The sequence below is a fragment of the Giraffa tippelskirchi genome, chromosome 7 (assembly GCF_054371585.1).
Source record: "Giraffa tippelskirchi isolate mGirTip1 chromosome 7, T2T-mGirTip1v1.2.pri, whole genome shotgun sequence".
Classification (NCBI taxonomy): domain Eukaryota; kingdom Metazoa; phylum Chordata; class Mammalia; order Artiodactyla; family Giraffidae; genus Giraffa; species Giraffa tippelskirchi.
The window spans coordinates 85,340,259-85,356,655 of record NC_137281.1 but is presented as its reverse complement, the minus strand read 5'-3'; the positions used below and the strand labels follow the sequence as shown (position 1 = coordinate 85,356,655).

At 38.8% G+C, this 16,397-nt stretch overlaps 1 protein-coding gene across 5 annotated transcripts in view; it reads right to left on the bottom strand.

Annotated features, from left to right (window-relative positions):
• The window catches only part of SENP8 (SUMO peptidase family member, NEDD8 specific), a 30,354-nt gene that overhangs the window by 12,530 nt on the left and 1,427 nt on the right, over nucleotides 1-16,397 (bottom strand). The window contains exon 1 of one of the 5 annotated variants that reach the window (XM_081506351.1): nucleotides 14,510-14,523. The exons of 2 other annotated variants lie outside the window; for them this stretch is intronic. The gene's annotated coding sequence lies outside the window, so the exon portion shown is untranslated. Of the gene's footprint in view, nucleotides 1-8,483; nucleotides 9,131-12,599; nucleotides 12,620-14,509; nucleotides 14,524-16,397 lie in introns of those variants that run through there. 2 more of the 5 variants (XM_081506353.1, XR_014058569.1) reach the window with 2 other exon arrangements.

Genomic DNA, 16,397 nt, shown 5'->3' with positions numbered 1-16,397 from the left:
CAAACGAAGGCATGACTAAATTAAGAGTGGGAGCAAGATAAGTCATATAGTAAGATTTATATGCTCATGATCATCTTAAGCAAGGTGTTGACAGAGACAAGAAGTCTGATAAGTGTGGTAATACTGATATGACATTTAAACTCAAGAGTTCACTGCTTATGCACTCACTTGGCAACATAACAATATTTCTAGAAATCACAAAGCAACAAATTGCCCCATGCAGGTTGAGAGTACAAAGCAAAGCATATTATAAGAAAATAATACTGCTATGAAAGACTGGGCTAGAATAGTGTCATCAATTTAATCAATTCTGGCCATTAGATCAGTTATTTTACCGCTTGGTTATAATATTAAAACAATAAAAGTTTTTGACACAATCATTTTCATATAATCAAAACCCTGCAAAACCCCACAGAGTGAAATAAATGTACCCCTGAAGAAAAGAAAGCTAAAGCAATGATGTAATTAGGAAGCACCAAAGATGGTTTTTCTGTGCATACAGAATATCATAATATGAACTATTTCAAAATGAATACAAGGCTATTGATGAGTGTATATATCTATATAAAATAAGATGGCATGAATTAAGATTTTTCTTAAGAAGAAAGAATAACTTGAGCAGAGGCCTAAACTGGAGCCAGGAACAAAATTAATGAGGCATAGGCACATTTGTTATGGGTGGGCCACAAATTTGGCTCTTAGCTTTTGGCAGCTAACTACAGAGTGTTAAGTTAAACATTCACAATGTCCATAAGGGAAAAACAAAGCAACTGCTCAGGAGAGGTAAAAGCATTCTTTGTATTAAGGTCAGACAGATTTCTCTCAAGAAATTTTCAAAAAAAACCATGGAGTATCATAATGAATGCCCATAACATCTTTATATTATGGGACATTAATATATATAACATATATGGGGTATATAATAATCTTATAAAAGATGAAATAATTTCACAGTACTGTTTCTAACAATGATCTTTAATATTCAGTCTGATGGGAAAAGAGCAAACAGCAATCTAGTAAAAGCAGTTGTGGAGAGGCGAGGTGCTCAGCTAGCTGCTGATGAGACTGGATTTAAGAATATATGAATTTAAGAATATAAGAAAAAGGAATGACTGCATATGCATTGAGCAAGGCTTCTTGACTCTCTCCCTGATGTCTTCAGTGACTACTAGGAGTGGTAAGGGCCAGATGGCAATACTTGCTAAATATCTGGAGACCTGCTCTCTAAGCTGCCAGAAGAAATCAGACCCATATATTAAGAGCAAATCCAAGTAGGGATAGAAGCTCACAACACGAAGGGTGTCTATCTGAATAGACATGCATCTCACCATGAAGATTGTGTCCACAGGCAGGGTCAAGATTTTCTTTAGAAAATAGTTTTTGTGGTTTGGCTGATTTTGAAAACATCCAACATATAGATAATGTGTCAATCAAGGACTTAATTCTATTCCATACAGCATGATTGCAATAGATTAGCCATAACAATTCTAAAGCAAATGAAACCAAACTGGTCAAACCACCTTGGCCAAGAAAATGGACGCTAAACTTCACATCTTAAGACTTGAATTTCAGACTCCATTCTGTTACTCACTGGCTATGTCATCATAAAAAAAGACTTCATTTCTTTAAGCCAGTTTCCTTTTCTGTAAAGTGAGACTATTAATACATGACCTTTACCATAGGGTATGTGTCAATATTAAATGAAGAAACATAGGTAACTAACATTTTAAAAAATATAACATAAGGTAGTATTTCTGGATATCTACTGGGTCATCAGGAAATTCACATCCCAGCAACTGATAACTGTAGTGTATCACACTGAATAAATGTTTATTGAATGTTTCCTATGTGCTAGGGGCTAGAAAATGAAAATGGGAATAAAAGTCATAGTTTCTACCCTCACTGAGCTTAACCCTATTATGTTATAATGAACACATAATGAATATATACATCTCTTTTACTCAATAAATACCTATCAAGTACCTAATGCAGATGGAGAAGGAAATGGCAACCCACTCCAGTACTCTTGCCTGGAGAATTTCATGGACAGAGGAGACTGGTGGGCTACAGCCCATGGGGTAATAAAGAGTCAGACACAACTGAGTGATTAATACACACACATCTAATGCAAGTGTCATGGTAAATATAAAGATGTGTAAGGTGGCTTATACTCAAAAGGCAGAGGGAAGTAAAGTGCCTTTAAGTTTAGTCCACTCTGGCTGGAATGAAGTGGGAACAGGGATGCAGACAAAGGTTGGAGGAAGATTATTAGAAGTTAGGTGCTGATAGACTGATTTCCAGGTGTAAAGTCTAGAACTTTTACTGGAGGCAATGGGGAGCCATTAATGGCTATGTCAATGCTTTAGAAAGATTGATGATTCAGGCATAGTATATAAGATTAATTGGTAGGGAGAGATATTGGAGGTAGAGATCAATTAGATTTTTAATGAAAGGTAGGAGGAGGATATGATCTAAATCAGGGAAAATGGTAGTAGGAGAGAGGCGAGCAGGAAAAGATATTATAGACAGAATCAGTAAGGGATCAGAGGAGGGTAGATAGGAGTGAAGAATTAAGAAACAGTTTGGAGGATTTTGTTGGAGTGACCAGAAGGGCAATGATCCCACCATTAATGGGGTAAGGGGAGAACAGAGATGGAAGCAGACCTAGCACAAGAACCAGGAGCCATTTAGAACCATCCTAGGGCTATTTCCTTTCTATATAGTGAGTACTGTACTTAGCATATCTGAGGTACAATAAATGTTTGTCAGATGAATGAAACACTTTTAAAGGGAGTCAGGAAATACAAATTAATGGAAATAAGGCATTTAAAAATTTTATATTGTAATATTCCTGTTTTTGCTTTAGTTTTGTGTTTTGTCTGTTTTCTTCTGTTGATTAGTAGTAAATTCCTTTAGAATTACAAGATACATGTTTTTGGTCTTGGTGGATGGTATAGGAATACTGGCGAGACAATGACTTCCCCATAGTTCTGTGTGTAAAACTCAACAAAATACAGTATAGTTCTATGTTTTGGAGCTAGGAGGCTTTGAATTTGGGCTCTGACTTCCACTTGCTAACTGTGTGACTCTGGCTGGGCAAGCTATTCATCCTCTTTCTGGGCCTCATTTTCCTCATGAGTAAAATGAGGTAATAATAAAACCTGTCTTTCAGAGCTGCTTTGTGAATTAAAAACATGACTGCAAAGACTTAGCATGTTCTCTGGTAGACAGCAAGCTGTCAAGGAAAACTTGTTTCCTTCCCCATTCCCTATATATTTTGGGCGGTAATAAAGGACCTTAAAGATTTCTTGAAAATAAAATGTCTGTTTGTCTCTTTATATAAAGCCACAAAGATAGATCCAGCCAGGGCATGACTGTGCATCTGAACTTTACCTTTGACATAAGCAGAGGTGAATGCTAACACCACAGAAAAGTAGCCTCTCAACCTGAGTGAAGCAATGCTGTTAGTGTGTTGTCAGCATACTCAAACCTTGTGGTTATGGGGTTTACTTTATTATATCTTCCAACTTCTGTAGCTAAGTGAATACTGAATTCCAAGTATAGAACACTTTCCAAAATATTTAATTTTAACAAGAGACTGTTTTTTTACATTCATCTTAAAATCCTTCAAGTGCATACTACTTGAATATTTGTTATAAAAAACAGGCAATTAAATAAAAATTAAAAGGGAAAATTATAATTCAACAAGAATCATTCTGATTTCCTGATGATATAAGTAAGGCAAGAAGCTGCAGGTTCAGTAGAAAAAACACTAGCTTGGGAGTCAGCAGACTTGGGATTCAATTCAGATCTACAATCAACCAGTTGTTTGACTCTGGAGAAGACCTTTAAAACCCCTGGGTCTCAGTTTTTTCATCTGTAAAGTGAGGTTTGGACCAGAGAAATAGTGGTTCTACCCAGGGAGGCATGTCAGAATCATCTATGGAGATTTTAAACACATGATCTATCTCTGGGGGGAGGGTCTGGGCACCAGTATTTTTAAGATGTTTCCAAGTGATTCTATGATTTCTACAAGATTCCTCTAGCTATGGGCTTCCCCAGTGGCTCAGTGGTAAAGAATCTGCCTGCAATGCAGGAGCCTCTGGAGACATGGGTTCAATCCCTGGGTCAGGAAGATTCCCTGAAGGAAATGGCAACCCACTCCCGTATTCTTGCCTGGAGAATCCCACAGACAGAGGTGCCTGGGGTTACAAAGAGTCAGGCATGACTGAAGCCACTGACTACCACCACCTCTAGCTATAGGGTTCTACAATTCTAAGCCTCATCTTCAAAATCTTCCCTTCCTCTCTAAAGTTTTACTGGAACAAAATCATGCTCATTTGTTCACATATTCTTTATGGCTACTTTAAAAAATGTTTATTTATTTATTTGGCTGTGACAGGTCTTACAGGGGGTGGCGAACTCTTCCTTGAAGCAGGTAGGATCTAATTCCCCAACCAGGGACCGAACCTGGGCCCTCTGCAATGGGAGCGAGGAGTCTTACCACTGAACCACCAGGGAAGTCTTTTATGGCTGCTTTTCAGCTTTAAGAGCTGAGTAGCCTGTGAAGTCTAACATATTTACTGTTTGGCCTCTTAGAAAAAAACTTTGCCAGTCTCTGTTATAGACTACTATAATGTAATCTGTCGTAAATGCCTAGGTTGAATTAATTTTAAGAGCTTTTAGGGGTCTAATAAAGCACTGATGCTATTTGTTAACATATCTTAAAGGTAGAGATTAACCTTCAACTAGAGATATTACTGCTGGTTCAACTGGAATTTTTGATGAGGAAATGCTTAAAATGCTTAATTAGTAGATACAAGAATTGTCTACTTTATAGATGCCTGAGTATTCATTTTTAAGATCAAAAATAAACCTGAAGATTTTAATAAATAAGCATTTTAAAGTATGTAGCAATTCTCATAACTTTTGGGATAATATGTCTATTGTGGTTGAAATAACAGTAGTGATCCAGATAAGCTTTACTGTAAAGCCCTAAAGAAAACCTACTATCCCAGAATCGTGACCTTTATTCATTCCCCCCCAAAATTATTCAGTAAGAGTTCCTTAAAAAGAAAAAGGAACAGCTTCATTCAGTTATGTTTTTAAACACTATAAAGTGCAAACTGCAGCTGTTTAGTCAATTTTAAGTGAAGATTCTAACAGTCAGTAGTTTCTAATTGCAATTCCCTTTCCCCCTCCTCACTCCCTTCAGTTTTTGTTTTAAATTGTATCAAACTGCAACTGCTCACAAATGTGGTCAGTGCTCCTATACATACGCGGCTAGCTGCAAGATGCAACACACACACACACACACACACCAAAACTCAAGATTCAACACACACACACACCAAAACTCAAACACAAACGCACACACCAAACTCAAACACAGGCTAGCTTCCTAGAGCTTCAATTTCACTAGCACTGGGGTAAAAGAGGTAGGCAATTTAAGTATTTTTTAACATATTAAATACTAAAAATATTTTAATCAGCGACTTACAATACCTTAATTATTAACATAAACATGGATATAACATAGCATAAAATGCAACATCAGCACAGATTTTTAAAATAAGAGATCAGCAGAGCACTTTTGCACCAGAGGAAGGCAATTATCTCTGCTTCATTCACCCTACTCTGCTGGCTTGGACACTTCAGTGGAACAGTTTAGTCAGTCTCCATACTTGATAGCTAGAGGTGATGGTGGTGGTCAGTGGCTTCTTCTGTCCATGGGATACTCTAGGCAAGAATACTGGAGTGGGTTACCATTCGCTTCTCCAGGGGATCTTCCTGGGTTCTATCCCTGGGTCGGGAAGATCCCCTGGAGAAGGGAATGGCAATCCACTCCAGTATTCTTGCCTGGAGAATCCCATGGACAGAGGTAGAGCCCAGGGGGTTATAAAGAATCAGACATGACTGAGTGACTAACACTTTCATACTTGATAGGCCTGTAACATAAATCACTAATTCTTAGGAACCAGATTCCCCAATAAACCAATTGATAAGTCCTGCTGATTCTACAGCTGAAATGTTCTGGACCTGTCCAACACTTTGTCTTTACTACCACCACCTTAGTCAAGTCTATCATTATTTCTTATCTTGATATAGCCTAACACGTCTCCTTATTTCTACTACTGACCCCTCCAGTAAATTCACCATACAGCTGTCAAGAGTAATTGTTTAAACATTTAAGTGAGCTCACATCTGTCCTGTCCTCTGGCAGTACACTATCACACTCAGGAAACAATGTGAACTTCCCACCCTAGCTGCTTACAAGCCCTCCTCTCCCCCACGCCCGAATGATTACATGGCCCTAGGCACCTCTCCAACCTCACTTCCATTACTCTTCCCCCTTGCCCATTAAGCTCCAGCCACACCAACTTTCCTCAAACACGCCATGTTTTTTTCCTCCTGAGGGCTGGGCTACTAGCTGTGCCTGAACCTTCTAGAGGTTGGCACCATGTGCTGGGTAATTTCAGTTTAAATGTCACTTATTCACAGAGCTCTCCCATGTTCAGCCAAAACAAGAGGCCACCATTCGCTTGTCCTCTAATTTCAATTCCTTGTGGAACTGAAATAGACAGCACTTGTGGTTATCTGACAGTTTTCTTTTTCACTGTTTCTTCATTAATTGTTCCCCCTCTCCCTGAGGCCAAAACATAAGCTCCATGATCATAAGAGAATAAACCTTCTCTGCCTAAACTTGCTTACCATTCTGGTCCCCTGGACCTAAAACAAAACTTGTTGGGCAGATACTCAATAAATAATAATTGTAGAATAAATGAATAATGGAGTATGGATACTCACCTGATACAAATCATGTTCTGCAAAGAAATTTTTACCTTTACTGAGTCTTATAAGTGTAAGCGAAAGTCGCTCAGTTTTGTCTGACTCTGCGACCCCACAGAATAGTCCATGGAATTCTCCAGGCCAGAATACTGCAGTGGGTAACTGCTCCCTTCTCCAGGGAATCTTCCCAACCCAGGGATCAAACCCAGGTCTCCTGCACTGCAGGCATATTCTTTACCAGCTGAGCCACCAGGGAAGCCCCTTAGACGTATAAAGGACTTTAATTCCTTTTAGTCTAACTTCCTACACCATGAAGGAATTTTTCATTTCCCCTCTCTATGGATGGAGGTTCATGACACTGTACAGAAGACAGGAATCAAGACCACCCCCAAGAAAAAGAAATGCAAAAAACCAAAATGGCTGTCTGAGGAGGCCTTACAAATAGCTGTGAAAAGAAAGGAAGCGAAAAGCAAATGAGAAAAGGAAAGATATTCCCATTTGAATGCAGAGTTCCAAAGAATAGCAAGGAGAGATAAGAAAGCCTTCTTCAGTGATCAGTGCAAAGAAATAGAGGAAAACAATAGAATGGGAAAGACTAGAGATCTCTTCAAGAAAATTAGAGATACCAAGGGAATATTTCATGCAAAGATGGGCTCAATAAAGGACAGAAACGGTAGGGACCTAACAGAAGCAGATGATATTAAGAAGAGGTGGCAAGAATACATAGAAGAACTGTACAAAAAAGATCTCCACAACCCAGATAATCACGATGGTGTGATCACTCACCTAGAGCCAGACATCCTGGAATGTGAAGTCAAATGGGCCTTAGGAAGCATCACTACGAACAAAGCAAGTGGAGGTGATGGAATTCCAGTTGAGCTAGTTCAAATCCTGAAAGATGACGCTGTGAAAGGGCTGCACTCAATATGCCAGCAAATATGGAAAACTCAGCAGTGGCCACAGGACTGGGAAAGGTCAGTTTTCATTCCAATATCAAAGAAAGGCAATGCCAAAGAATGCTCAAACTACCGCACAATTGCACTCATCTTACACGCTAGTCAAGTAATGCTTAAAATTCTCCAAGCCAGGCTTCAGCAATACGTGAACTGTGAACTTCCAGATGTTCAAGCTGGTTTTAGAAAAGGCAGAGGAACGAGAGATCAAATTGCCAACATCCGCTGGGTCATCGAAAAAGCAAGAGAGTACCAGAAAAACATCTATTTCTGCTTTATTGACTATGCCAAAGCCTTTGACTGTGTGGATCACAATAAACTGTGGAAAATTCTGAAAGAGATGGGAATACCAGACCACCTGACCTGCCTCTTGAGAAACTTGTATGCAGGTCAGGAAGCAACCACTAGAACTGGACATGGAACAACAGACTGGTTCCAAATAGGAAAAGGAGTATGTCAAGGATGTATATTGTCACCCTGCTTATTTAACTTATATGCAGACCACAACATGAGAAACGCTGGGCTGGAAGAAACACAAGCTGGAATCAAGATTGCCGGGAGAAATATCAATAACCTCAGATATGCAGATGACACCACCCTTATGGCAGAAAGTGAAGAAGAACTAAAGAGTCTCTTGATGAAGGTGAAAGAGGAGAGTGAAAAAGTTGGCTTACAGCTCAGCATTCAGAAAACTAAGATCATGGCATCCGGTCACATCACTTCATGGCAGACAGATGAGCAAACAGTGGAAACAGTGGCTGACTTTATTTTTCTGGGCTCCAAAATAACTGCAGATGGTGACTGCAGCCATGAAATTAAAAGACGTTTACTCCGTGAAGGAAAGTTATGACCAACCTAGACAGCATATTAAAAAGCAGAGACATTACTTTGCCAACAAAGGTCCTTCCAGTCAAGGCAACGGTTTGTCCAGTAGTCATGTATGGATGTGACAGTTGGACTGTGAAGAAAGCTGAGCGCCGAAGAATTGATGCTTTTGAACTGTGGTGTTGGAGAAGACTCTTGAGAGTCCCTTGGACTGCAAGGAGATCCAGCCAGTCCATCCTAAAGGAGATCCGTCCTGGTTGTTCATTGGAGGGACTGATGTTGAAGGTGAAACTCCAATACTTTGGCCACCTGATGTGAAGAGCTGACTCACTGGAAAAGACCCTGATTCTGGGAAAGACTGAGGGCAGGAGGAGAAGGGGATGACAGAGGATGAGATGGTTGGATGGCATCATCGACTCGATGGACATGGGTTTGGGTGGATTCCGGGAGTTGGTGATGGACAGGGAGGCCTGGCGTGCTGTGGTTCACGGGGTCGCAAAGAGTCGGACACGACTGAACTGAACTCTCAGGGAAAAACATGCAGGAGTTTGATTCACCACTAGCTGTGTAATATTAGAGCAGAAATAGCTAAGTCAATACAACTGTAAAAAACAAATCCATGCAGTTAGAAATTTTAAATGATGATGATGAAGACACTATAAATCAATGGGAGAAATTTAGGGATTATTCCGTGTTTTCAAAGATCACTATGTCTTATAGCAGTGAGGTCCAGTAGGACTTTCAGTAACAATGGAAATGCTCTTCATCTGCAATGTCCAATATAGTAGCCACTAGCCACACTAGCTATTTAGCACTTGTAAAGGGCTAGTGAGATTGAAGGACTGATTTTACTTAATTTTAATTCAAATTTAAATGTGGGCAGTGGTTACTATTTTGTTTTTCTCAGCTGCACCTCCTGGCATATGGGATCTTAGTTCTCCAACCAGGGACTGAGACCCCTGGAAGCGCAGAATCTTAACCACTGGACCACCTGGGAAGTCCCATGGCTACTATTTTGGACAGCACAGTTTCAAAGAATTTTATAGGCATTTCAGGAGAGAAAAAGATTACATGGTTAAGTAAGTTAGGGAAATGCTACATCCCAAAACTCCTTATTGTTGACTCACGATGCACACAAGCATACTGGAGGCTAGGAGAGGTTCTGCAATACAGAAACTTAACTTTTCTAGATCTGATTCTTTCCCCGCTCCTTTGACCAATGAAACACTTTTTGTTTTCTGTTTTGGTATAATATCTATTAACACCTCATTAACTGTGCAGTGACGTTTGGGATATGCTAACTGGGAAATTTAATAAATGACATTGGGACAACTTGTTAATCATTTGATTAAAAAAAAAATGAAGCTAGATCCCTACTTCAGATCTCATATTGAATTCTATTTCAGATCGAGTGAAATTTAAATGCTAAAAAGTGAAACAAAAATATTAAAATACAGCTTAAAAACACTTTATACAGCTGGCCAATACACACATGAAAAGATACCCAACATCTTACTAGTAATCAAAGAAATGTAAGTTGAATTAAGATTTCATTGTTCACCTGTTAAATTAGCAAAGATGGGAAAACTGATAATAACCAGCATTGCTGAGTAACTACAGGAAAATGAAGTCTCACTGTAAACAGGAGTGTAAACTAATGTGATTTTTTGGAAGGATAATTTGCCATTATATTTTAATATTTTGGAAATGTCTACTTTGCGACCCCATGAACCGCAGCACACCAGGCCTCCCTGTCCATCACCAACTCCCAGAGTCTACACAAACCCATGTCCCCTGACTCGGTGATGCCACCCAATCATCTCATCCTCTGTCGTCCCCTTCTTCTCCTGCCCTCAATCCTTCCAAGCATCAGGATCTTTTCAAATGAGTCAGCTCTTCGCATCAGGTGGTCAAAGTACTGGATTTTCAGCTTCAACATCAGTCCTTCCAATGAACACCCAGGGCTGATCTCCTTTAGGATGGACTGGTTGGATCACCTTGCACTTTCATAAATTCACCTTAAGCGAAACTTCAGGATACATGCAAAAATTTAACAAGGATGTTTACCACAGTAATACTTGTATAAGAAAAACTGGAAATAATCCCAAAGTTTAAAAGAGGACTGGTAAAATAACAGAGTTTCCATTTAATGGAATACTTTTCAGCCATTAAAAAATAAATTTATTGACATAGAAAGATGCTCATAATATGCTATGAAAAGAAAGGTTATATAAAAATTTGTACAAAATTAGTCAAGGATGATAGCCAGCTATAGTCATACAGTTTTAAGGATAGGATTTTAATACTTTGTTTTCCTCTAACTTGATATTGCTTTATTTCCCCCCTTTTCTAATGAGTATATAACCAGGAAATACAGCTACTTTCATTCATTCAAGAAAGAAACGTAACACCTCTCACTTTTACAGTCACCTAAAATATATCTGGGGGGCTTCCTTGGTGGCTCAGACGGTAAAGAACCTGCGTGCAACGCGGGAGACCTGGGTTTGATCCCTGGGTCAGGAAGATCCCCTGGGGAAGCAAATGGTAACTCACTCCAGTATTCTTACCTGGAGAATCTCATGGACAGAGGAGCCTGGCAGGTTACAGTCCATGGGGACACAAAGAGTAGGACATGACTGCATGACTAACACACACACACACACGCAAAATATATGTTTCTTCGACTCGCTGGTCTCACTTATGTCCTCTAAGAAAAAACAGTAAGTCTAATCTTTCTTGCACAAAGTTTCAAACACAAATATTTAAATATAATCTGATGTTCATTAAAATTAGATTACATCCAACTTCTAATGTATGATTCCATTTGTAATTTCACAAAATGAATCACATTCAAGACCAAATGTGCTTTTTCATGTCAGCATAAGCAGAAAAATTTTCAGGAAGGAAGTTGAAGCCTTATTTTTTGGTTTCAATTTCCCCTAATTAAATATTTCCTTTTAATGCTAGCCTAACCCATCCAGAGATTTGTATCAAGTGGCATGTAAAAATTGCCATCAAGATTTTATATCTCTCTTGAAGACAGAGATTAGTGTTTACTCATGCCTGCTATCTTCAGTGCCTGAAAACACAAGATTGTTAAAAACATAAGATTTTTCAATTTTATAAATTACTTATGCATGTGTGCTAAGTCGCTTCAGTTGGAGCCCGACTCTCCAACCCCATGGACCACAGCCCGCCAGGGTCCTCTGTACACGGGATTCTCCAGGCAAGAATACTGGAGCTGGTTGCCGTGCCTTCCTCCAGGGGATCTTCCCAATCCAGGGACTGAACTCCCGGGTATCTTACATCTCCTGCATTGGCAGGTAGGTTCTTTAACACTAGCGCCACATGGGAAGCCCCAAATTATTTATAAATTTGAACAACATACCTCTCACATGAATCTTTTACCAACAGAGGAATTCAGCTCTCAAAGCAGAAAAACCATTTGGTATGATGATGATGCCTGGTAACTCATCAGCCATAAATTCCATTTGGCCCTCCCTTGGGCCAGGGAGATAGACTAAGTAAACTTTTAGGATTTCTTCCAGCACCGAGGCTCTCTATTTATGGTTCTGATACATATTAGGCATGGTTAAGGGGTCACTGATCAGAAAAAAACCCTTTATTCTTAGTCTACCATTCCACTTCAAAGGTTCCATCTATAATTGTGTCACAATTTTTTTTTTCCCTTTCTTATATACTTGGTGTAAACACCAGTCTTTTCTAGAAGTGGTTTTGTTTAAATTTTCTGAGAAATGACTTAATTGCAAAATTTGAAATGACTGGGACTGTAAATATAGTGGATGAGGAGGACATTTTTTTAATGAGAGGTCTGAGTAAGATATATTTTGCAAAAGAGTAGACAGAATTTTATTTAGTATATAGCTAATATTATACCTTAGGTGATAAGATGTGGTCAAGCTAAAGTTATAATCTGCCTGGTTTCATAATCACTGTGTTTAGCACACAGTAGCTATATGCAAACATCTGGTTTAAAAGAGAATGAAAAAGGCATCATTTTTCAATTCTTACTTGTCTTGTAGATTTCAAAGTCTGGTAAATTATTTTTTTCCATAGTTAAAAGTAAATTGTTATTACAAACTCCTCTTTAATGAGTCTCAAAACTGTGCCTGGCAAATAGCATGTGCTCAATAAATATTTAATGAATAAAATAATGAATTTGTTTTACAGTGCTGATAGGAAAACAGGGTCTGATGGGACCCAATTGTGACATACAGAATTTATCTTTAAATATTAATTAACACAAATACTTGCTGAGTTATCTGACGAGGTCTGAATATGCGGAGTACATCATGAGAAACGCTGGGCTGGAAGAAACACAAGCTGGAATCAAGATTGACGGGAGAAATATCAATAACCTCAGATATGTGGATGACACCACCCTTATGGCAGAAAGGGAAGAAGAACTAAAGAGCTTCTTGATGAAGGTGAAAGAGGAGAGTGAAAAAGTTGGCTTAAAGCTCAATGTTCAGAAAACTAAGATCATGGCATCTGGTCCCATCACTTCATGGGAAATAGATGGGGAAACAGTGGAAACAGTGTCAGACTTTATTTTTTTGGGCTCCAGAATCACTGCTGATGGTGACTGCAGCCATGAAATTAAAAGATGCTTACTCCTTGGAAGGAAGGTTATGGCCAACCTAGATAGCATATGTAAAAGCAGAGACATTACTTTGCCAACAAAAGTCTGTCTAGTCAAGGCTATGGTTTTTCCAGTGGTTATGTATGGATGTGAGAGTTTGATGGTGAAGAAAGCTGAGCGCCGAAGAATTGATGCTTTTGAACTGTGGTGTTGGAGAAGACTTTTGAGGGTCCCTTGGACTGCAAGGAGATCCGATCAATCCATCCTAAAAGAGATCAATCCATCCTAAAAGAGATCAATCCTGGGTGTTCATTGGAAGGTCTGATGTTGAAGCTGAAACTCCAATACTTCGGGCACCTCATGTGAAGGGTTGACTCATTGGAAAAGACCCTAATGCTGGGTAGGATTGGGGGTGGGAGAAGGGGACGACAGAGGATCAGATGGTTGGATGGTATCACCGACTCGATGGACATGGGTTTGGGTAGACTCCGGGAGTTGGTGATGGACAGAGAGGCCTGGCGTGCTGCAATTCATGGGGTCGCAAAGAGTTGGACACGACTGAGCGACTGAACTGAACTGAAATAGGACTAAACATTTCCAGCATCTATATATTTTAGCTGTTAATGTAAAGTGCCAAGTTGCTACAATAAACAGTAATGGGAAAATTATAGCCAGAAATCCACAAGTGACTGTTTTGAAGGAATTTAACCTATCACACTACTCTGAGACAGTATTTACTTATTTTTTTGGCCATGAGGGAAGGCAGGTCTAAGATTTTTTTTAAATCTACAATATAGATGCTCAAAAATAATAACTGCAACCAGGACAATTTTTTCAATATCACAACTGTGTTCTAATGCTTTTATAATGGATGAATGTTCAAAGGTGTAGTCATCTAATTGGAAGCCAGAGAAAGGAACTTTCAGAGATTTTCTGTAAGTAATGAAAATCTCTCAGAAATTTCAAGTACTCTGCTTTAAAACAGACCTGTTCTCCCATTCCCTAAGAAAAGCAAACAGATGAAACTCAACATCTACATAAACTTGATTTTCATCTGTATTGAACCACACCAATAGGTAGATAGACAAGTGAATATCAACTAGTCATGCTGAAGAAAGTAGAATCTGGTTCAGAAAAGTAACTTTACATTACTTACTTGGTTTAGTAATATCTGGGCCTCAAATTTAATGTTTTTAATAATATGGTTAAAAAGGCACATCATTTGGGGAGTAGCTGGGATTTGAGCAGAAAGTTTTATATAGTCTGGCAATGGTCAGTTTCCAAAAAGATGGGTTCCCTAGGCCTTGAGGACTTCCTTTTTGTTTATTAATGCACTTACCCAGCAAAGAAGGTTTAAGGAATTGGCAAGGAGACGCGTCTTGACCTTAAAAAGTCAGAACTGTAGGACTCACAGGTGTAGACGTAAATATAACCAAGAAAGGCCTTGGCAACATCTAGGAACCTAGATACATGGTAAAGTCACTGTTTATTAGACGTTCTAACATTATCATTACAATACAAAAGAAAGGGCTAGCCTCTCGACCTGGAAAAATGCTAACAGATCTCTACACAGGTATGTACCTCTTTGTTGAAAGGCATGTAATTTAGTCCAATCTTTTTCTTTAGGTTGGTCACACTGGGGAAATAAAGGAACTTAGTAGACTATTTAGAGATTGCTTTATGATAAAATTTAGTTTTTTAAAAAATTTAATTAATTGCTGGTCTAGCCTCTTCATTCCTATCTTCTCTTTTGATAGAATGTAACCTGTACATTACTGCTAATTATTTTTCAAATAGAACTCTAGTTTCCTTATCCTGCTCCAAGTTCTCAAACATTTCTCCATTATCTACAAAAATTAAGTACAAACTACAGCATGGCATTAAATAATTTCAACAAAGATAGCCCTAACCTATCTTTCCCAATTTACTTCCTTGTACTTATCCTACATAGATAGCCACAAGCTCAGTTCTCAATTAGGCAACAGTATATCAGTAGCGGTTATAGGAAAATTACAGGAAAAGAAAATCGCCAGTTCCCCATCCCCATTCCAACAGAAAGGTTGAGAAGTGAACACTGCTCAAGTACTTTTCCAAAACACTTACTTGATCTGTTGTGATCTTGTTTAAAACCATTACAGTGAGCTATTTATAAATCTAGGATCCTTGGACCAGAAGATGGCTTGAATTAACAGTTCCATGAACTTGGATTAGGGAAAAAAATCACATCTTTTCAATAACCTCTGGCTGAAATTTAACATCTTCAATAAGTGTAGGCAATAATCCTCAGTAATATTACTGGTCTCTTTGTCACCAATAGGAATATACTTCCAAATCACATTAACGTTGTTACAGGTGTCTCAAAGTAAAATTTATACTCATCACTATTTTGAAATTACATAATTAGACCTGCTACCATAAAGAAGGCTGAGCGCCGAAGAATTGATGCTTTTGAACTGTGGTGTTAGAGAAGACTCTTGAGAGTCCCTTGGACTGCAAACAGATCCAACTAGTCAATCCTAAAGGAAAATCAATCCTGAATATTCATTGCAAGGAATGATGCTGAAGCTCCAATATTTTGGACACCTGATGGCAAGAGCTAACTCATTAGAAAAGACCCTGATGCTGGGAAAGATTGAAAGCAGGAGGAGCAGGAGACGACAGAGGATGAGATGGTTGGGTGGCATCACGGACTCAATAGACATGAGTTTGAGTAAACTCCGGGAGTTGGTAACGGACAGGGAGGCCTGGTGTGCTGCAGTCCATGGGGTTGCAAAGTGTGGGACATGACTGAGTGACTGAACAACAGACCTGCTGTCTGATGTTATTTAGTGTGTATGGAATCACATATGTAACTACATCACACATGTTTTTATATTTTTACAACTTTCAATAACTTCATTTGTTTCTATGTATTTTATACATCTTTATTATTTATACATATTAATTGCTTACAGAATATAACCTAAACACTTTAGCATGGAATTCAAGACTCTTCATTATCTGTTCACACCCACTTTTTCATCTTCATCTCTCTCCCACCCTACTTTTCATACTAAACTCTAGTCACACCAGACAATGGTGACTCACTCTTATCTGGTGGCTGATAGGTTTTCGAATTAACCTAGTTAAAACACATTAGCCATTCAATGGCTTGGGCTTTGCCTTACACAGACTTTCTCTGCCTGCCTAAAGAACTCTTTTAAAGGTTTGTTTTTCCTAATACTATG